This window comes from Gopherus flavomarginatus, unplaced genomic scaffold (assembly GCF_025201925.1).
Source record: "Gopherus flavomarginatus isolate rGopFla2 unplaced genomic scaffold, rGopFla2.mat.asm mat_scaffold_34_arrow_ctg1, whole genome shotgun sequence".
Classification (NCBI taxonomy): Eukaryota; Metazoa; Chordata; order Testudines; family Testudinidae; genus Gopherus; species Gopherus flavomarginatus.
This window is the reverse complement of record NW_026115061.1, coordinates 4,872,283-4,895,744: the sequence shown is the minus strand read 5'-3', so window position 1 is coordinate 4,895,744 and position 23,462 is coordinate 4,872,283. Positions and strand designations below refer to the sequence as shown.

Here is a 23,462-nt window from a genome sequence, read left to right as displayed (position 1 = left end):
CAGGACAGGGGCGAGGGGCCAGGGAAAACTTAGAGGCCCCTGTGGCTTTACTTCAGCAAGTCTCCTTCTCCAGGTCTCTCCTTGAGGACTGACAGAGTATTCGGATTCACGGATGTGAGCGCCAGGAGGAACCTCTTTTGAGTTTTCTCCTTCCCTTTTAGTGATTTTACTAGAAAACAGGCATCCCTGTTTAGAAGGTAAAAGCCTCCTGGAGGTTTGAAACCTGTTCAGTCTGATCCATCTGGTGACAGTTGAATTCTAGGCATGGAAAACACGAGCTTAAGGAGGCAGAATTTTATTGCGCACCTGGGATTTTGTTCCGTAGAGTCATGGGGACATTAGAATTTGTCCTTTTTGTTTCACTTTTTTCTCCATCCATCCCTCCTTCCTTTCTCTTCGTCTCTTGCTTTTGTCCTTTGTTCTGTTCCCCTCCCAACATTAGGAGACTTGTGTGTGTGTTTGTTGCAGGGGAGTGCTCTGCAGCTCACACTGTGGGAGGTCCACCCAAAAATGTGAGGCTGAAATAGTGCTCGGGCAGTGATCCCCACCACTGACCTGGGCCATCCTTTGGGCTCTCTGGTGAGAACCCTCAGCCTCTAACCTGATTGGCTGAGCAGGGGGTTATTGATAGGGAGGAGACTCAGGTCCTTGTTGTTCTCTTTTAAGATCAAGGAAATAAGTCATAACCAGTTGTATGTTTGATGAATTTTGCTGCATCTCTGCGTTCATTATCTCTGAGTAGTTCATGATTCTCTCTAACATTGCAGTTCTCCTCAAATACTTGCTGAATAATTACTGTCACTGTTGTTGGTCTGGAGCTCATCTGGGAGCACTTTATTCAGATCATTCAATGTCTGAAATTCAAGATCCGATGGTTAGTTTGAAAATCAGGGCTCTTGTGTCCTATTCCCTACTCTGTCTCTAACTGGCTGTGTGACTAAGACAAATCAATTCTCCTTTCTCAGCCTTAGCTTCTCCCTCTTTAAAGTAGGGATAATAATGATCTGCTCCTACCTGCCTCAACACACTCACTCTTCCCCAATGCACACACTGTCTCTCCCCACAAACAAGCAGTCTCCACATTGCAGTTGAAAAGCAGCTGGCAGTCTAGTAGGATGCCCATGGAACAATGGGACAGAGAAACCTGCATCACTGAAAGTACAGCCATAAAGACAACACACAGCAGCCTTCCCTAGCAGGGGCGGGGGGGTCAAGAAGCGAGATCATTCAAGCTCCCTGCATCCGGGTCACTTTCCTCAGTCAGGTTGCATAAGGGGAGGGCAGAGAGCAGCAGCTTCTGATGCTCCCCTCACAGCACAGCCCAGGTGGGGAAAGTGACCAGGACACATGGAGCACATAGTGTTGCTCCTTGCTCCCCTAAACCCTCTATGGGGCCATGGAGGAGCATTGGGGAAGGGGAGAGCAGTGAGCACCTTTGCACTGCCACACAGTGGTCTTTGACCCCCTGGAGCCCCGGACGGCTGCCAGGGGGCCCCACCCCTAAGGCCAGCCAGACTCCCCAGCCCGAGCAGCAGAAAACACAGAGAAATGGGCCACACACTGAGTAGTGGTAGCCTGGGCGGTTCATAATGGAGGCTCAGGGGGGCTCAGCCTCCCCAAACCTTAAGTTGCCAAGGGGACAGTGGGGCTCATGACTAGGGGCCCTGGCCAAATAGGGTCCCCCTGGAAAAGTCTCCTACATGTCAGCCCCAGGGCTGGAGGAGCTCCCACTCCCTGCTATGGCCCGGGGGCTGCAGCAGGGGCACAGAGCTTCTCTAGTCTCAGGGCCGCAGTGGAGCAGGGATAAAGGAGTGACAGGGTGGGGCTGGTGGGGGAAAGGGTGGAACAGAGGTGACAGTGGATGGGGTCATGGGTGGAAGGTGTGGAAGGGGGCGGAGCCACAGACAGAAGGGGGGACCATGGTTCTGGTGCCCCTGCACTTGTTCGCCCTTTCCCTGGGGTTTGGCATCACTAGCCCCTGCTTAGCGAGTACGGTTCAGTGGTCCCCAAAATGTGGGGCATGACTCCTAGGGGGACACAGAGGAACATTCACGGGGGCATCCCATGGAAGGAGCACCATTCAGCCCCACTCTGTCCCAGCTCTTCCCCAACCCCACCCTCGGCCTGAGACTCTGGCTCCCAGCCTGGCGTCAACCCCTTTACCCCTGTCCACACCCCTCTCCCCAGCAAGCAACAGCCCCAATCCCAGACCCGGTTCTCGACCTTGGCTTCCGAGGGGCCACAGCCATGGATAAGAAAGCACAGTGTGAAATGTTTGGGGACCACTGGTTTAGGGTGACATCCTCAGTCACTTCTCTGTAGTCCAATAAAAGCTATTCCTCACCCACCTACCCTTCCATCAGGACGGACTAGGTATGTTCTGCTGCCCTTCACTCATACAGGAAGGAGAATAACATTTCATTCCACTCAATCCTAAAGTGATTTGTAACCCACCACCATCCCAAACTGGTCATTTTGGGGAAGCGGCCCCATCATGCTGCATAGCTAGGCAGAGTAGGTGTGTCTATGCAAACACCGTCTGTTCCTGAAGTATTTGCCACGGCTCCTCACTAGGTGAGAGAGGGGAGCTCATTCAGACCCTACTTATGCTTAGTATTTAAAAACTCCTTAGTGTCCCTATCTCTGCCGGCCTTAGATTTCTCTTCCTGTCCATTTCTTGACAGCTCAGATGAGGTGGCTGAGTGGTTAAGGTGATGGACTGCTAATCCATTGTGCTCTGCATGCATGGGGTCGAATCCCATCCTCATTAGACGTGTTTAATCTTCACTCCTGCTTATAGACAACCATCTCCTTCTTTGGTACAATTACAGCTCTAGCAATGTTGCTTCCTGCAAACAAAAACCTTCTGAGAAACTCAGACCCTCGGTTGCTTTAAATAAAATGTCTAAATCCCACATTTCTAAAACGTTTTTCTCTAGTCCTGTATTTCTTAGCTTTTCTCTCAAAAGGGAACATCCTCATAATCTCCCACAAACACCCTGGGACCTCTCCAAATAATTAAAATACCCCCATACTGAGCAAGGCCACAACAGTGAACCAGAGCTAGTGTCTAGGTCAAGCTGCTCTGGAGGAGGCAACTCAAACATTCTCTCCCTGCTTCCCTTGGCAAAGTCTGATTGGGAAAACAAAATTTCCCAAACTGAAAATTTTCTGCTGGAAAACCAATACTAGTCTGTTTGGGGACTTTAGTTTGAATGTATTATTATTATTTTCTTTTGATTTTTGAATCAGTTTTGCAATCCAGGTGTGTTTCCAGCTATTGAGTTGTGGGGGAGAGAGGCCAACACATGATGTGTCTACCCCTCTTTCATAGTTTCTTCCAACTTTCTAGGAAGCTCCTTTGCTAGGATGTGAGTCAAGCAGAGTCCATTGTCTCTGTGCTATCTCGGAAAAGTCTGCATTGTACACGGTTCCTGGGATAGTCCTTGGGAGTGTGGATCCCTTTAATGGGCCAGCCGTGAGTCTGACTCCTCCCTTGTCATACCAGGAAGGCTGGTGGTGGGCATTTCCCAACCTCATAACATATCTCAGTAACATACACAGAGCAAACTTCATAACTTCCCAACCAATGCTACACACACAGTCCTACACAATATTAATGTTCAACAGATCAAGACTTTTGAAATGATACCTCACCAGGCAGACTTTGTACAAACCGTATCATCATTATATGAGAGTGATGAATATGGGGCTTCCAGGTGCTGCTTTGAGCACAGCGTGCCACACCTGGGCTGACATTGCAATGGAGACGTACCCATAGAGTCCATCTCTCCTGGGATATGGATGGCAGCATGGCTCGCCTGGTCATCTGACTTGGACCCATGGAGCTAAAGCTGAGGGGCTAAAAACTGTAGTGCAGATATTTATGTTCACACAGTGTGACTGTTCTTATGGTTTAAATTATGCTCACAGGCACTGATAATAGAGTTACTGAAAGTTTGGGAGTTAAGAGTCGATAGATCAGTGGTCCAGTCCCCTCACAGATGACCCCCTCCCTCTGGGACAGGGGCAGGTCTGAGCTTTCACACCAAATTACTCATTGTGGCTGCCAGAATCTGTGGGCAGCTCGTTTAGTTTACGCTGAGGGTTGAGTCCTGCTTTGTGCACCGTGGGTGAGAATGAAAATCCTAAACCGCTCTTTGAAATAATGAATGCAGCAGGACGTGTTATTGTCCCTGCCCCAAAGCAGACAGACCAATGGAGAAATGCCATGAGTCCAGGGTAATACTCCACTGTGGTTTTACCATTTCCACTTGCTAAACTCTCTCCCAACCGTCTGGGCTCCTAGAGCAGGGTACTGAGCCTAAGCTGAGACACGGACACTGCAACTTTACTATAGACCAAGTTGCATGACCCTGATTACTGCGACAGGGGCCGGGCATGGGTGCTTCATTGCACTGTAGATGTGGCCTAATGTTATGTCTACACTGTGATTAAAACACCCAGGGCACCTGTCTCAAAGCACCTGTCTCAAAGCTGACTCAGGCTTATGGGGCTTGGGCTGGAAGACTAAAATTACAGTGCAGACATATAGGCACTAGATTTGCCTTTTTCCAGTCATCTGAGACCTCCCCCAATCACCACGAGCTTTCAAAGATAATGACCAATGGCTCTGAAGTCACATCTGCCAACTCCATCAGGACCCTCAAGATACATTAGATCCGGAATCAAGGACTTGATCATGTCCAGCTTTTCTAAATAGTCCTTAATCTGTTCTTTCACCACCGAGGGCTGCTCACCTCCTCTCCATACTGTGCTGCTCATGTCTGTGAAGACCGAGGCGCAAAAAGCATTGAGTACTTCAGCTTTTTCCACATCATCTGTCACTAGGTTGCCCGCACCATTCAATAAGGGGCTCACACTTTCTCTGACCTTTTTCCTAACACACCTGTGTTGAAACTGACTTGGAAGCTAATCAAAATAAGTTACTTTTGAAATACAAATCATTCAAATCAACACTGGGTCAGTTTTCTCCTCTACTCTATTTCTCATACACATTCCCCCACCCAGTCCTTTGGAGTGAGGTTTTATATCTGGACACTTTTGTCCAAAGGAGTAAGTTACATCAAAGAAGCTTTTCAGGATTAGCCCCCATTTCCTATATTACTAACAAAAAGAAAAACAAGACAAGTTTGATTCTTCCAGTAGAATTCAGTTGATCACATAATTAAGCCTCTTCTTCGTTACAGAGTAACTTCATGTTTAATTTCATTTTCATTGGTAATAATAAATCCTCAACAATTAACGAATTTTCTCATAAATGGTAGTTTTCCTTTAATCCTCCTTTCCACTAGTGAACCCTTGAGTACAGGTGTGGTTAGGGATTAGATCAGGGGTGGGCAAATTTTTTGGCCCAAGGGCCACATCTGGGTATGGAAATTGTATGGGGCCATGAATGCTCACAAAATTGGGGGCTGGGGTATGGGAGGGGGTGAGGGCTCTGCCTCGGGTTGTGGCCTCTGGGGTGGAGCCAGAAATGAGTTCAGGGTGTGGGAGAGGGCTCCAGGCTTGGAGAAGGGATTGGGGTGGGACTAGGGATGAGGGGCTGGGGATGCAGGAGGGTGCTCCAGGCTGAGACTGAGGGGTTAGGAGAGTGGGAAGGTTGGGACAAGGGAGGGGGTCAGTCTCCAGTTGTCACTTACCTCATACAGCTCCTGGAAGCAGCAGCATGTCCCCGCTCTGGCTCCTACACGGAGGCACGGCCAGGCAGCTCCCACTGGATGTAGTTCCCGGATAATGGAAACTGTGGAGGCGGTGCTTGGGGTAGGGGCAGTGTGTGGAGCCCTCTGGCTGCCCCTATGTGTAGGAGCTGGAGAGGGGACATGGCAGTGCTCTCAGGAGCCATAGTACATGTGAGCGGGGCAAGCCCCTGACCTGCATCCCGGCTGGAGTGTCGGAATGTGGCAAGCCCTAGAACCTGCTTCCCAGTAGGAGCTCCAGTGCTGGATTAAAATGTCTGAAGGGCCAGATGCGGCCCCCTGGCCGTAGTTTGCCCACCCCTGGATTAGATAGAGTCCTGGATCAGAATCTCTGTAAAATAACAGAGATGAAGTTCCTGTTAAAAATGCAGCCATCTCACATACAACACTGATTTCATCTTACACATAGTTATATCACCCACAAATGGTGAGTTCAACAAAAACACCACTTCTGTTTCCTCAACATCTACATCATTATGGACAGTGTCACGGGGTTGATACATCCTGTCACAGAGTGTATGGCCATGTAGTGAAGAAGGCAGGGATTTGAGGGGGGAAGAAATCTGTCCCCTGGGTCAAGACAGCTTGTCTTCAGGTGGTGACTCCATCCAGTGGTGGGTGCAGTGTGGGGAAGAGGGACCTGGGACCACCCTACCCCACCATGTCCTGGCGCAGGGCCTTGAGGAACCAATACTCCTGTGTCCAGGCTTGATCTCTCACTGCAACAGTCCCGTTCCCTCAGTCACTTCCCAGCCTTATGTTCAGAGTTGGTAATGTCCTGGCATCCATTGTCACATCTTTGGCCGTCAATTGCGTGTCTGCAAGGGCCTCAGAGTGGCTGGATGGTGCAGCCTGGGGGTCCAGCAGCTTCCTGGCAGGAGCCAACAACACAGGTTTGTTCTCCTCTTCAGTACACCCAGGCTGAGCTGAGCTGCTCCGTTTTATACTCAGTCTCTAGATGGAGCATGCCCAGAGAGGGTGAGGGGGTGTGGCCTCTTCAGCCCACAGGGTGCAGTTAACCCTAGCAGTGCCAATGCAGGGTTGATGCACCTCATCACAGACAGCATTTCCCAAACGTGGGGATTAGCTAGGAGATCTCTTCAGGAGTAACCTCCTGTAGGGACTGGATCACAAATACCTTGGGAACCAAATACCTGGGTGTTTTCCTAGTTCCAAATCACTTGCTATGGAATTCTATCCCTGGATCATCTGAGACAATATTGACTTAAATAATTGAACTACCCTGTGACCATGTGCACTTACTTAAGTCAGTTGCACCATTTGGGGTCTGCTGCTGTTCACTTTTACAGAGTGGAGATTTAAAAACAGACTATTTCTCTGATAATATGTCCAGCAGCTTGGAGTATTCTCTCCTGTTGACTGAACTGCATTTGAATTTTCTCCATGTTGTTCTGCAGGGATAGCGGAAAAACAAACCTAAAGTAAAAAATGATGGTCATTTGTCTAAAATTTCTCAGTAAAACTGAGCCACAATCTGCCAAACAACACTAACATGCAGGTATATGACCCTGGCGCCTTCATGAAAGATAGAAATCCCATATCACAAAGAGGTAGAAGGCACTTTCATTTAAAGTGAAATTCCAGACTAGGTTACATCTGATGTCTCAGAATCAGGATGAGAAATTCTCTCATGATCCACTGAAACCTGCTCCACCCAGTGCTGTCTCATTAGTGTTATTTACAGAAGGTTTAGCACCTTCATAACGGGTGGAAAAAACAGTCGACCTCCCCAGAAGTGGCTTTGCCAATAGAGGGAAAAGGGGATTTGAACAGTGCTTGGGATCCATTTGAAATCCCCTTCCAGGTCTGTGACACTTTCATTGCCTGCCAGAGAGACTCCGATTTAGGATCAAAGACGTCCAAGCACCATTCCCAAGCATGGACAGTCAAGAACATGACCTCACCAGACACCTTGGGAAGTGAAGGAATATGAAGGGGTGAACTCTGCATGGCTCAGACACAAGGTAACAGTTCTGGGGCGATGGGGAAGGATGGAATCTCTGAGTCACCCCATCTCCTTCCAGTGTCACAGAGCCTGAAATGACCCTTATTTCCCTGACACTGCTCCAGCTCTTCATCATATTGAAATATATTTTAAATGAGAAAAAAAGTCTACAAAATAACTGCTCTTCTGCACAATCCAGGGTAATGTGAGAACAACTGGGAATGAGACGATCTGTCCTCAAAGAGGAACTTGACGTCTCTAACAATAACTTTGCACTGGGAGGAGGAGTATAAATGTGAATCTCCAGGTTTGTTTAGACAAGGAAATGTGACAGTGGTTAGGTCAGATGAGGAGGAAATGTCCTAGATAACCTCACCCACTATCCATGGCCCATGTCTTTACTGCAAGAATAGCTGTCTTTGTACATCAGGAAAGAGAACTCAAGCTAGCTAACTCCATGGCAACCGCAGTGATGAGACCCAGGTAGATTTTATCTCAACATAGCTGGTTGAAGACACTCCCCATCTCCCCCACCTGGGGTGATGACATTCTTGATAGAAAGGACACCCACTCCCATGACTCACAGGACAATGGAGTTGATAGAAAGGACCAAAGGATCCACCCCAAAGACGAGCGAGCTTCAAAAGTAGGCAACTCATGTGTGGGAGCTGAGGGACTACAGTGGGCAAAACATGCAAACAGCCTTAACACTTACTACCTGGGAACTGTCAAAAGATTTAAAGAAAAAAATTTTCTGACAGCTCTAGAGAAGGTTTTTATGAAGTTTATCTCCTTTACGGATTCTCTGATGTTTAGAAAGGCCTGAGCTATGAGTGAAGCTTTTCCCACACTCGCAGCATTCATAGGGTCTCTGCCCGGTGTGGATTCTGTAATGTGTAATAAGGGTTGAGCTCCAAGAGAAGCTTTTCCCGCACTGATTGCATTCATAGGGTCTCTCTCCAGTGTGGACTCTCTGGTGAGAGATAAGGGAGGAGAGGTGAGTGAAACATTTCCCGCACTCACTGCATTCATAGGATCTCTCTCCTGTGTGGATCCTCTGATGCGTAGTAAGGTTTGAGCTCCAAGAGAAGCTTTTCCTACACTCACAACATTCGTAGGGTCACTCTTCTGTGTGCGTTGTCTGATGAGCGGTAAGGGAGGAGAAGTGAGTGAAACATTTCCTGCACTCACGGCATTCATAGGGTCTCTCTCCTGTGTGGATCCGCTGATGTATAGTAAGGTTTGAGCTCAGATAGAAGCTTTTCCCACACTCGCAGCATTCGTAGGGTCTCTCTCCTGTGTGCATTGTCTGATGAGAGATAAAGGCTGATCTCTGAGTGAAGCTTAGCCCGCACTTGCAGCATTTGTAGGGTCGCTCTCCCATGTAGATTCTCTGATGAGAGATAAGGGTATATCTCTGAGTGAAATTTTTCCCGCACTCACTGCATTCATAGGGTCTCTCTTTTGTCTGGATTATCTCATGTCGAATAAGGCCTGAATGGTAATTGAAGTTTTTCCCACACTCACTACATGTATTCTCTCGCTTCTCCATGAGGATTTTCTCCTGGGACATACTTTCCTTGAGGTCCCTGTGAGTTACCTGACAATTAATGGGTTCATCCACTCTCTCCTCTGAGTGGTTTCCCTGCTCTCTCTCTGGTCTGTGGTAACTTTCATCAGCTTTTCCCTGATCACGGGGGCTGGTCACGCTCCCTTTGGATCTTCGCAGTAATTCCCCATGCGCTTCAGCAAGCTCAGCATCTTCCTGGTGAGGATTCTGCTCCTCATTCTCCCTCACCACCCCATCACCTGCTAGAAGAGAGGAGAAATCTCAGAATTGGGGATGGAAAGGCAGAGGGCAAACCCAAGTAAGTGCTGGAGAGACAGACAATAAAAATCAGGGACTGAATTTCCCCAAGTTCATCCCCATAGGGGAGTGTGGAGGGGATCAGTTCTGATCCACATCCAGGACCAGCCTTTAGGGTGGGCCGTACGGGTGCCCCACCCAAGGGGATGCTGGGCGCAAGGTTTGGATTCCCATCTGACCTGCTGCCGAGAGGTTCGCTTGGCTGATGAAAGCGGCACAGGGAGGCAGATAAGCAGCTGCGTGGGGGAGTGGAAGAGACATGAGCTGCAGGGGGCAGTTGGATGACCAGCCGTCAGAGCCAGGTGACTGCTCCAGAGCAGAGGGGCCTCTCCACACACACAGGGTCTCTCTCCTGTGTGGATCCGCTGATGTATAGTAAGGTGTGATGCTGAGCAGATCAAGAGTGACTACAGGGCTCTGGGAGTACGGGTTAAGGAGTTTGGAGCGCAGGTGGTATTCTCTTCGATTCTTCCTGTTGAAGGTAGGGGTCCGGGCAGAGACAGATGCATTGTGGAGGTGAATGCCTGGCTGCGAAGATGGTGTCGCCAGGAGGGCTTTGGCTTCCTCTACCACGGGATGCTACTTGAGGAAGGACTGCTAGGAACAGATGGCATTCACCTTTCGAAGAGAGGAAAGGCCTTATTCGCGCACAGACTGGCTAACCTGGTAAGGAGGGCTTTAAACTAGGTTCGACGGGGACAGGTGAGCAAAGCCCACAGGAAAGTGGGAAACAAGACCTGGGAGATGGGTTGGAAGCAGGAGGGAGCACGGGCTATAATTGCAGAGAGGAAGGAGGGTCAGGGCAAAGCTGGGAGGCAAAATCAAACCAGTATCTTAGATGCCTTTATACAAATGCAAGAAGTATGGGTAATAAGCAGGAAGAACTGGAAGTGCTAATAAACAAATACAACTATGACATTATTGGCATTACTGAAACTTGGTGGGATAATACACACGACTGGAATGTTGGTGTGGATGGGTATAGTTTGCTCAGGAAGGATAGACAGGGGAAAAAGGGAGGAGGTGTTGCCTTATATATTAAAAATATACACACTTGGACTGAGGTGGAGATGGACATAGGAGACGGAACGGTGGAGAGTCTCTGGGTTAGGCTAAAAGGGGTAAAAAACACAGGTGATGTCGTGCTGGGAGTCTACTACAGGCCACCTAATCAGGCGGAAGAGGTGGATGAGGCTTTTTTCAAACAACTAACAAAATCATCCAAAGCCCAAGATTTGGTGGTGATGGGGGACTTCAACTATCCAGATATATGTTGGGACAATAACACCGCGGGGCACAGACTATCCAATAAGTTCCTGGACTGCATTGCAGACAACTTTTTATTTCAGAAAGTTGAAAAAGCTACTAGGGGGGAAGCTGTTCTAGACTTGATTTTAACAAATAGGGAGGAACTTGTTGAGAATTTGAAAGTAGAAGGAAGCTTGGGTGAAAGTGATCATGAAATCATAGAATTTGCAATTCTAAGTAAGGGTAGAAGGGAGTACAGCAGAATAGAGACAATGGATTTCAGGAAGGCGGATTTTGGTAAGCTCAGAGAGCTGATAGGCAAGGTCCCATGGGAATTAAGACTGAGGGGAAAAACAACTGAGGAAAGTTGGCAGTTTTTCAAAGGGACGCTATTAAGGGCCCAAAAGCAAGTTATTCCAATGGTTAGGAAAGATAGAAAATGTGGCAAAAGACCACCTTGGCTTACCCTTGAGATCTTGCGTGACCTACAAAATAAAAAGGCGTCATATAAAAAATGGAAACTAGGGCAGATCACGAAGGATGAATATAGGCAAATAACACAGGAATGCAGAGGCAAGATTAGAAAAGCAAAGGCACAAAATGAACTCAAACTAGCTATGGGAATAAAGGGAAACAAGAAGACTTTTTATCAATACATTCGAAGCAAGAGGAAGACTAAGGACAGGGTAGGCCCACTGCTCAATGAGGAGGGGGTAACAGTAACGGGAGACTTGGAAATGGCAGAGATGCTTAATGACTTCTTTGTTTCAGTCTTCACTGAGAAGTCTGAAGGAATGTCTAGTATAGTGAATGCTTACGGGAAGAGGGTAGATTTAGAAGAGAAAATAAGCAAAGAGCAAGTAAAAAATCACTTAGAAAAGTTAGATGCCTGCAAGTCACCAGGGCCTGATGAAATGCATCCTAGAATACTGAAGGAGTTAATAGAAGAGGTATCTGAGCCTCTAGCTATTATCTTTGGGAAATCATGGGAGACGGGGGAGATTCCAGAAGACTGGAAGGGGGCAAATATAGTGCCCATCTATAAAAAGGGAAATAAAAACAACCCAGGAAACTACAGACCAGTTAGTTTAACTTCTGTGCCAGGGAAGATAATGGAGCAGGTAATCAAAGAAATCATCTGCAAACACTTGGAAGGTGGTAAGGTGATAGGGAATAGCCAGCATGGATTTGTAAAGAACAAATCATGTCAAACTAATCTGATAACATTCTTTGATAGGATAACGAGCCTTGTGGATAAGGGAGAAGTGGTGGATGTGATATATCTGGACTTCAGTAAGGCATTTGATACGGTCTCGCATGATATTCTTATAGATAAGCTAGGAAAGTACAATTTAGATGGGGCTACTATAAGGTGGGTGCATAACTGGCTGGATAACCGTACTCAGAGAGTAGTTGTTAATGGCTCCCAATCCTGCTGGAAAGGTATAACAAGTGGGGTTCCGCAGGGTTCTGTTTTGGGACCGGTTCTGTTCAATATCTTCATCAACGATTTAGATGTTGGCATAGAAAGTACGCTTATTAAGTTTGCAGATGATACCAAACTGGGAGGGATTGCAACTGCTTTGGAGGACAGGGTCAAAATTCAAAATGATCTGGACAAGTTGGAGAAATGGTCTGAGGTAAACAGGATGAAGTTCAATAAAGATAAATGCAAAGTGCTCCACTTAGGAAGGAACAATCAGTTTCACACATACAGAATGGGAGGAGACTGTCTAGGAAGGAGTATGGCAGAAAGAGATCTAGGGGTCATAGTGGACCACAAGCTTAATATGAGTCAACAGTGTGATACTGTTGCAAAAAAAGCAAACGTGATTCTGGGATGCATTAACAGGTGTGTTGTAAACAAGACACGAGAAGTCATTCTTCCACTTTACTCTGCGCTGGTTAGGCCTCAACTGGAGTATTGTGTCCAGTTCTGGGCACCGCATTTCAAGAAAGATGTGGAGAAATTGGAGAGGGTCCAGAGAAGAGCAACAAGAATGATTAAAGGTCTTGAGAACATGACCTATGAAGGAAGGCTGAAGGAATTGGGTTTGTTTAGTTTGGAAAAGAGAAAACTGAGAGGGGACATGATAGCAGTTTTCAGGTATCTAAAAGGGTGTCATCAGGAGGAGGGAGAAAACTTGTTCACCTTAGCCTCCAATGATAGAACAAGAAGCAATGGGCTTAAACTGCAGCAAGGGAGATTTAGGTTGGACATTAGGAAAAAGTTCCTAACTGTCAGGGTAGTTAAACACTGGAATAGATTGCCTAGGGAAGTTGTGGAATCTCCATCTCTGGAGATATTTAAGAGTAGGTTAGATAAATGTCTATCAGGGATGGTCTAGACAGTATTTGGTCCTGCCATGAGGGCAGGGGACTGGACTCGATGACCTCTTGAGGTCCCTTCCAGTCCTAGAGTCTATGAGTCTATGAGTCCTTCGCACATTCCCATCAACATACACACACTCCTCATATCCTCTTCTCCACACACACACACAGTCCCCCCAACACACACACCAGGGCTCCCTGCATGCAGGTCACTTCCCCACCTGGGCTATGCTGAGACATGAGGAGCAGCTGCTCTCCTGCCCTCCCCTTACACAGCCTGCAGAGAAAGTGACCTGGGTGCAGGAAGCCCTCATGTCGCTCCTTGCTCCCCTCTCCCAGCCCTCCAGGACTGCGTGGGGCAGGGGAGCAGCAGTCCAGTGGGGGAGCGAGCAGCAATGCCAGCTGCTTTGTGCATCTAGGTCAGGATTCCCACTTGGATGCAGGAGGATGCAAGGGTTAGGGGCAAAGGGGGCACAGTGCAGGCGTTGGGGGCTGAGGAAGGGGCTGATGTTGAGGTGTAGGGGGCAGGGTGGGGTGAAGGGGGTATGCACCATGCAGAGGTGCAGGAGGGAGGTGCAGGGGGCATGAATGAAGGGGGCACAGTCCTAGAATTAGGGGCACATGAGGGAGGGGAAGGAGTTGGGGTGAAAGGGCACAGTGCTGGGCTTAGCGGCATAGGAGGGGACAGGTGTTGGGAGAGGCTGGAGGGGGCAGAAGTTAGGAGTGAAGGGGGAGCAGGTATTTAGAGCAAAGGGGACACAGTGCAGGGACTGGGGGGAAGAGAGGGTGGGGAGCTTAGGGAGCCCATAGGGGACAGAGGGAATGGGGGGGTGCCATGCCCATAGGAGCCAGGGGCACCAAAATGCAAGTTTGCCCTGGGTGCCATTTCCCCAAGGCCGGCCCTGCCCACACCCCATCCGAACACTCAGTCGGAAGGGAGGCAGCTCCAGCCAGAGTGTCAATCACCATGTGTAGGAAGACAGGAGTGAGATCTGCTGGGGACTGTCCTGAGCTCACAGAGTCTGTGTGGGGAATCCCAGCTGGTTCTCTCACGTACTTACAGTTTCCGGGTTGGTTTGATGTTTCCTCACCGTCCAGGGACTTCTCAGGATCTCGTTTTCCTCTGAATCCTGGAGATCCAGGACCCACGGCTCTTCCCCTCCTTCCAGCTGGGAGATCACAGAGGGTTTGGAAACTGGAAACCCTGCTCAAGGGAAACAAAAAAAAAGGGAGGCAGGAGGATATTTTACCCACCTCTGGTATAGATGGTGACTAAACTTAAACCTCTGTGAACCAGGAAATGAGAAGTTAATGTAAACGCCCCCCCTCCAATGCAACCTTAACTTTGCCCCCAACCGTCAACCCTGCAGCTGGCAAGAACCACTGAGGATGGTTCTGTGTGGGCCGTGCAAAGGTTAATGTAGTAAGTGAAGGCCCTGATAAAGGCCCAGTATGAGGCCTGAGACCTGAACTAAAATAATGGCCAAGACTTTGCTAACATAAAGCAAAGTGAAGCTGTGAGCCAGAGGCAGGCCCTGCTCACAGAAGCTGGCAAGGAAAGGGCTGATGCTGCAAGAAGATACGTACCTAAAAGGTACTGAACACTAGAGATCAGAACATTCACATACTTGCACATTCCACACAGATAACAAGGAACAGACCGACCCATCCCAATGACATGGGCAAAAGGGTAATATGATGGATAGAGTTGTTCTGTTCGAACCAACATGTACAAGGTGAGAGGCGGCACTTTACTACGTAGAGGGGTTGTACCTTACTGCGTAGAGGGGCTTCATCTCAATACGTCAGGAGTGATGTGTAACTTGTTTGTACCTGTGTATAAAAATGTATCCCTGGGGCGATGTCTTTGTCCGGCCGAGGGGGCAGTGGAAAGTCCCGCCACTGACTGAGCCGAGTCCATTGCCAAGAGGCACTTTTCTCGTAGTATGCCCTGAGTTAGGCTAAGAAACCTACAGGGAACTGCCATTGTGTCCGAGCGCAATAAACCTGGCCAAAGTGCCTTCGTATCTTACTAGACTCTGTGGTCATTGGGGGTTCTCTTCGGGTCTGCTGTGTCAGCTATCTGCAGAGCTGGGATAGCACAAGAGGGAACACATGCACGCAGCCGAGTGATACCAACAAGGAGAGAGCAGAGCACCACACCGGTAGCATCTGACAACACACTTCTGACAACACTGGTGACCCCGACCGCTGATCTGGTGAGTAAGCGAGCTATCCGCTGTAAGAATCGCAATCTAACATGACAGAAAACCTTGAGCTAGGGAATCCCCTGATCCCCTCCCTTTTGATCCCCATGGAGTTTGATAATTCCTGGATCCACTGCATTGCCAGTAAGGGAGGTCCATATGAATTTTAAAAAGAGAGTGGAGAGACTTGCACTGGCATATGTACAGCGATGGTAGAAACCGAGGCTCTAAAAAATAGTAATAAAGGTAAAAAAGCAAAAGTAACAGTAACAAAGAAACAGTTAAAAGAATCAAAAGAAGCTACACAGCCCTAGAATGCTCCCACCGCCCTAGCAGGGTGGCAAGCAGTCCAGAGACAACCGGTACAGGAACAGAGTGAAACACTGGAAACAACTGTAAGGAACCTACAAAAAATACATGTGCTGTCCCCTGTTATAAATATTGGTGGTAAACAGCAGGCTTCAGGTAGCTACCCTGTGCCTGAAGAATGGGGACAGAAGTGGAAAGAGGTGGTCCTAGTAAAATTAAAACATGAAACTGGGTCCACTGCATTGCAACCATCAGCTTATGATAAAAGCTGGGTTCCAGTTAAACTTAAACCGGAACCTAGACTGATGCCTGTCAGAACGGGACAAGTAAGTGAACAGAAGGAAAGAGTAGCAAACAATACTCTCACTGAATTGGTAAATCAAATGAAGGAAAAAATGGAACAGTTCACAGAGCACATTAGGAGACAGGAGCTGCGACTCGATCACAGGGGAGTGAATAAAAAATAATTTCAAAGTAAATAACTAATATTAAGTGGGTTAACACCTAGAATTAATGCATTAACACATGGAGCTGCCCAAAAACAGTTAACTGCAGCAAAAAAGGGCACACCCACTATCCACTTGGCATGCACACAAAAGCAACATACACTGGGGGAACAAATTCAGGTTTTACAAGAGCAGGTAACTACCCCCAATCTCCTCTCATAACTAGAATAAAAAACAGGGGCGCAATTCCCAACTGTGAAGTTTCCCAATTGCTTTGACCCATGGAACCACACTCCGCGCTCATATCTGAAAATAGAACCTTCTTTCTCATATATTTTTACATACCAGTTAAGTTTTGTCCTTTATATGTTTTCTCAGTTTCCTAAACTTGCTGCTGCTGTCTGGACTTTCAAATGCCTTGATAGAGTTAATCTCTCTTAGCTCAAGGCTCGCTACCTATCTAGGTTGCTCTTCACCCCCCCCTTTTTCCCCCGCCTCTCCTCACTTCTACTTTTTCTCTTTGTTTTAAAAGTTAAAAGTTATAGTTTTTACAGAAACCTCCAAAAGATAAAGCAATTGAAAACAGAACAAAACAAGAAACAAAAAGAAAAAATAGGGTAAAAATTTTAAATCCAGGAAATTAATTATTTTAACCCTTCAGGAATGCAACAGCTGGAATTATTCCTAACTTTCTTGAAGATATGATTGCCAAGCAACAGAAATGCACTCTCTGCTTCTAATCCTAACCACTAACTAATATTTGAAACATGGGCTTTTCTTATTACATAGAGCAGAGTTTTAAAATAATGTTAAATATAAAGTAATGCAAAATTCCTTGTTACCAAATTAATACAATACATTTGACAAATATTAATATATTTTTATCAAATTCATGCTACAAGTTTTAAAAAAGGTAATAACTTGTTTATTCAAATGTTTAACCCTTTTTAATTTTTATTTTTGGTGGTGTTATTTTGTATAGTTATGAATAGAATTCTGGCTCCATTTGTTTTTAATTGTAAGTTTGTCCTGTATGTCCTGTGTGTGTGTCTTGTGTCTATGTTGTATGTGTCACGTAACTATTATTTTAAAATCATGGTTGGGGTATAATCCTAGTATTATTAACACCAATTTTTTGTGCAAAGTTCAAAAAGGTTTCAGTTACAAATATATGTACATATATTTCTGTCTCAACAAATAATGCAATTGCAAACAAAAAGAATTCCCTTTTATCAATCACAGTTTTGTTTTTTAAGTTTTGTTTTTTTTTAAATTGTTATTCAAAGAAAAAATGTAAGGGGAAACCTCAACATTAAGGTAAAGATAATATTAACAAAATGTCAATTTCTTGTTTGGGCTTTTTATAAATTTGTATGCACTGTTAAATATAGTTATAAGACTGTCATAACCAAAATGTTTTAAAATAACAATTTATGCATGAAGCTAACCAAACAATTTCAACAGTTTTCCACGTTTTTAACAGATTTCCATCTTTGGCTCCCAAACATAGCAAAGCATTTTGAAAGTATACCCTCAAATACCGTCAAAGTATTTGCATGTATCTGTATTTAAAATTTATTTTGGTTTAATGTTATAGTTGGTTTATTTTTATATTCTTTTGTTTTGTTTTGTTATGTTCATGGGGAGCAATGGTTGTTAAGGTTTGTGCTTCTAAACAGTTAACAAAAGTAAAATTGGTATCACAAGTGAATTAACTCTAACTCTAAAAAGCTTGTTGAAGTTATGTTACTAAAAACAAAGTGTTCAGCAAGGGAAAGCAATACCCCTTCTCATGGAAGATTGTGAGCATTTATTGTAGCTGTTAAGCATTACATTTAGTATTAAATATTAGTAATGCACCTCAAATGAAAATGAATGTCTATACAACAATTGCAAAAGTATAGCTTATGTTATAAAAGGCTCTGTCCCTATTACATTGTTCTTATTACATTGTAAACAAACTAAGTTAAAACTGTGTATTAAGTCTGGGTTACTGAAAACAAACAAACAAACAAAAAAAAACTTTACTATGTTAACTAACAAAAGTTGTTTAAGTTGCATCCCACAGACCAAAGATGCCAGAAAATATCACACCCTGAAGACACCAGATAATAACTGTATACAGTGAAAAAACCTCCAAGCATCAAGAAAAGAAAAATGCTTTATAAATAAGAGACTGTTCAAATACACTTCTATCTACCATATATGGACAATTAAGTTAACAATCAGATAAAAACCACTAGCTGGACCAGAAAAACTGTCATTTAATTTCAACTTGGTTACTGTGTAAAAATAACTGTATTCTTGCTGTACTACTGTATTGTCATTGTAATGCTGTATTATTGCTGTATTGTATTATTGCTGTACAATGTGTATAACCTTGCTAAACTGTTTAACCAACCCACAGGTAAAAATCAACAAATGAATGGCAGCAAACACCATGAAGGCAAGGAAAAAACAAATTGATAAAGAAATTAAACTACATAGTAACTACAAATTGGGTAAACTAATTGCCTGTTAGTACCAGTCATAATTTGGGTCAGTGACACTGCATCCTAACTGAAGCACATGTTAGTCAAAACAATCTTGTTCAGTATCTGGGTACCAATATTAAATCCTGACACAGCAATATTTGAAAAATTGTTTACTGTCTGTTCAGTAGGTTATCAGGAAGACAGCATCCAAAAGAAACAACTGGATCTACATCAACTACTGGTGTATCACACAGCAGTTCAACCAATGGAACAGAGAAGCTACCCACTTCTGTTTCCTGCCCAGTAAAGCTGACCAGATGGTGACAACCAGCCTTAAGGATAACCTATAATATGAATGGACAGTACTGTGTAGTAACTAATTACAATATATTTATATATAAAGGCCTCAGTGGTAGTGTCACTACTCCAAATTTCTGTTTTACTTCTCATATACATAGCACTGTGGGACACACTATCACCACCACTATCTCAGTATTTCAAAGTACTCAGCCTACTACTAATAATGAGAGAGGTGGTCACTGGAATTGCCCTAATGGAAGTGTGTTTCTATCTGTGTCACCAAAGTAAAAGGGCCAGGGTACACCAGCAGCCTGGAAAAACATGGTTACACTTGGACATAAGTTGGTGTCATATGTACACATCTATACTATACATATATGCCCATACACACTACAAATATATGCCATATCCATATAATTCATATATATTAATTATTTGGAAGTGCCTCTAAGAATCAATCATAATATTACATTCCTCAGTCATGGTCCCGGGCCTAACATTCCCAGGCCCACCATAAGAGACTAAAAAATAATTGGATAATAAAATCTGCCTAACAGTCGTACGAGGGAATGTGCAGACTCAAAAGACAGATGGGGCATGAGTGTATGGATGGTAAAATAAGGTAATCACATAACAGTGTTTAGCCCACTGGATTATCCTTAGTCCATGCATTATGCTCTTCCGGGATGATGGGTAAACATCCTCCCCATAAAAAGACAAAAAGTGGGGGAATGTAGTAAGTGAAGGCCGTGACAAAGGCCCAGTATGAGGCCTGAGGCCTGAACTAAAATAATGGCCAAGACTTTGCTAACATACAGCAAAGTGAAGCTGTGAGCCAGAGGCAGGCCTTGCTCACAGAAGCTGGCAAGGAAAGGGCTGATGCAAGAAGATACGTACCTAAAAGGTACTGAACACTAAACATCAGAACATTCACATACTTGAACATTCCACACAGATAACAAGGAACAGACTGACCCATCCCAATGACAGGGGCAAAAGGGTAAAATGATGGATAGAGTTATTTTGATCGAACCAACATGTACAAGGTGAGAGGCGGCACTTTACTACGTAGAGGGGTTGTACCTTACTGCGTAGAGGGGCTGTACCTCAATACGTCAGAAGTGATGTGTAACTTGTTTGTACCTGTGTATAAGAATGTATCCCTGGGGCGATGTCTTTGTCCGGCCGAGGGGGCAGTGGAAAGTCCCACCACTGACTGAGCCGAGTCCATTGACCGTGGGTACATATTTGCAGTATGCCCTGTAGAGTAACAATCTCAGAGGAACTACTATTGTATCCAATACGGCAATAAACCTGGCCGACGTGCCTTCGTACCTTACTAGACTCTGTGGTCATTGGGGGTTCTCCTCGGGTCTGCTGTGTCAGCTATCTGCAGAGCTGGGACTCATAGACTCATAGACTCTTAGGTCAGAAGGGACCAATCTGATCATCTAGTCTGACCTCCTGCACAAGGCAGGCCACAGAACCCCACCCATCCAATTTTATACAACCCCTATCCCAGGACCGAGTTATTGAAATCCTCAAAAATGGTTTGAAGACCTCAAGCTACAGAGACACCACCAGCAAGCGACCCGTGCCCCACGCTGCAGGGGAAGGTGAAAAACCTCCAGGGCACCTGCCAATCCGCCCTGGAGGAAAATTCCTTCCCGACCCCAAATATGGCGATCAGCTAAACCCTGAGCATGTGGGCAAGAGTCACCAGCCAGCACCCAAGAAGGAGTTCTCCGCAGCAACTCAGTACCCATCGCATGCAACATCTCCCCGCAGACCATTGAGCAGACCTGTCTGGTGGTAATTCAAGATCAATTGCCCAAATTAACGATCCTATCATAACATCCCCTCCATATACTCATCAAGCTTTGTCTTAAAGCCAGGAAAGTCTTTTGCCCCTACTACTTCCCTCGGAAGGCTATTCCAGAACTTCACTCCCCTAATGGTCAGAAACCTTCGTCTAATTTCAAGTCTAAACTTCCTAATATCCAGTTTATACCCATTCGTCCTCGTGGCTACATTAGTACTAAACTTAAATAATTCCTCTCCCTCCCTAACGTTAACCCCCTTGATATATTTATATAGGGCGAGCATATCCCCCCTCAGCCTTCTTTTGGCCAGGCTAAACAAGCCAAGCTCTTTGAGTCTCCTTTCATAGGGCAGTTTTTCCATTCCTCGGATCATCCTCGTAGCCCGTCTCTGAACCTGTTTCAGTTTGAATTCATCCTTCTTGAACATGGGACACCAGAACTGCACACAGTATTCCAGATGGGGTCTCACCAACGCCGTATACAACGGTACTAACACCTCCTTATCCTTGCAGGAAATACCCCGCCTGATGCATCCCAAAATCGCATTTGCTTTTTTAACAGCCGTATCACATTGGCGACTCATAGTCATCCTGCTATCAACCAGTACCCCAAGGTCCTTCTCTTCCTCCGTCGCTTCCAACTGATGCGCCCCCAACATATATCCAAAATTCTTATTATTAATTCCTAAATGCATGACCTTGCACTTTTCACTATTGTATTTCATCCTATTTCTATTACTCCAGTTTACAAGATGGTTCAGATCTTCTTGAATAGTATCCCTGTCCTTCTCCGTGTTAGCAATACCCCCCAGCTTCGTGTCATCCGCGAACTTTATTAGCACATTCCCGCTCTTTGTGCCAAGGTCAGTAATAAAAAGGTTAAATAAGATCGGTCCCAAAACCGATCCTTGAGGGACTCCACTGGTGACCTCCTTCCAGTCCGACAGTTCACCTTTCAATACGACCCTCTGGAGTCTCCCCTTTAACCAGTTCCTTATCCACCTTACAACTTTCATATTCACTCCCAGCTTTTCCAATTTAACTAACAGCTCCCCGTGCGGAACCGTGTCGAACGCCTTACTGAAATCTAGGTAAATTATATCTACCGCATTTCCTTTATCTAAGTAATCCGTCACCTTCTCAAAGAAGGAGATCAGATTGGTTTGGCACGATCTACCTTTAGTAAATCCGTGTTGCAATTCGTCCCAATTACCATTGACCTCTATGTCCTTAACTACTTTCTCCCTTAAATTTTTTTCCAAGACCTTACATACTACAGACGTCAAGCTAACAGGCCTATAATTACCCGGATCACTCTTTTTCCCTTTCTTAAAAATAGGAACTACATTAGCAATCCTCCAGTCATACGGCACAACACCCGAGATTATCGATTGCTTAAAAATTCTCGCTAACGGGCTCGCAATTTCACGTGCCAGTTCCTTTAATATCCTCGGGTGGAGATTGTCCCGGCCCTCCGACTTCGACCCATCGAGCTGTTCAAGTACGGCCTCTACCTCAGTTGCAGTAATATCCACTTCCATATCCACATTCCCGTTTATCATCCCTCCATCATCTCAAGGTTCCTCACTAGTCTTATTAAAAACCGAGGCAAAGTACTTGTTTAGATGTTGGGCCATGCCTAGGTTATCCTTAACCTCCATTCCATCCTCAGTGTATAGCGGCCCCACTTCTTCTTTCTTTGTTTTCTTCTTATTTATGTGGCTGTAGAACCTTTTACTATTGGTTTTGATTCCCTTTGCAAGTTCCAGTTCAATGCGGCTTTTAGCCTTCCTCACTTTATCCCTACATGTTCTGACCTCAGCAAGGTAGCTTTCTTTACTGATCCTGCCTTCCTTCCACTCCCTGTAAGCTTTCTGCTTTTGTCTAATCCCCTTTCTGAGTTGCTTGCTCATCCAGTTTGGCCTGCAACTCCTGCCCATGGTTCTTTTCCCCTTTCTCGGGATACAGGCTTCCGACAGTCTCCGCAGCTGTGACTTAAAGTAATTCCAGGCCTCCTCCACATTTAAATCCACTAATTCCTCCGTCCAATCCACTTCCCTAACTAATTTCCTTAACTCTTTAAAATTAGCCCTCGAGAAGTCAAAAACCCTAATCGCAGATCTACATTTGTTTATCCTTCCATCTAGTTTGAACTGAATCAGCTCATGATCGCTCGAACCAAGGTTGTCCCCTACCACCATTTCTTCTACGAGGTCCTCACTGCTCACCAACACCAAGTCTAAAATGGCATCCCCTCTCATAGGTGCTTCAACTACTTGATGAAGAAATCCATCCGCTATCACATCCAGAAAAATCTGACCCCTATTATTTGTGCAAGTACTCGTCCTCCAGTCTATATCCGGGAAGTTGAAGTCCCCCATAATCACACATTTCCCCTTTGTGTTTACTTCATTACAGACATTAAAGAGGTCTCTATCCATATCCCAATCTGATCCCGGCGGTCTGTAGCACACCCCAAGCACTATCTCAGGGGAAGCTCTAGTTGCTTTTTTACCCAGCGTGATTTTTGCCCAGACGGACTCCGTCTTATCCATTCCATCGCATCTTATTTCGCTACAGTTAATTTCATCATTGATGTACAAGGCTACTCCCCCACCTTTGCCTTTCTTCCTGTCTTTTCTGAACAGCACATAGCCTTCAATACCCGTGCTCCAGTCATGACTACTATTCCACCAGGTTTCGGTAATCCCTATAATATCCGGCTTCACTTCCTGCACGAGTAACTCCAGTTCCTCCATCTTGTTACCTAGG

At 45.6% G+C, this 23,462-nt stretch overlaps 1 protein-coding gene and 1 non-coding gene across 2 annotated transcripts in view; one reads left to right on the top strand and one right to left on the bottom strand.

Annotated features, from left to right (window-relative positions):
- The window catches only part of LOC127042164 (zinc finger protein 679-like), a 316,167-nt gene that overhangs the window by 111,700 nt on the left and 181,005 nt on the right, over positions 1-23,462 (bottom strand). The gene's annotated exons all lie outside the window — the stretch shown is intronic.
- On the top strand, positions 2,689-2,770 carry TRNAS-GCU (transfer RNA serine (anticodon GCU)). Its single transcript has one exon. It is a non-coding gene; the product is annotated as a tRNA-Ser (tRNA).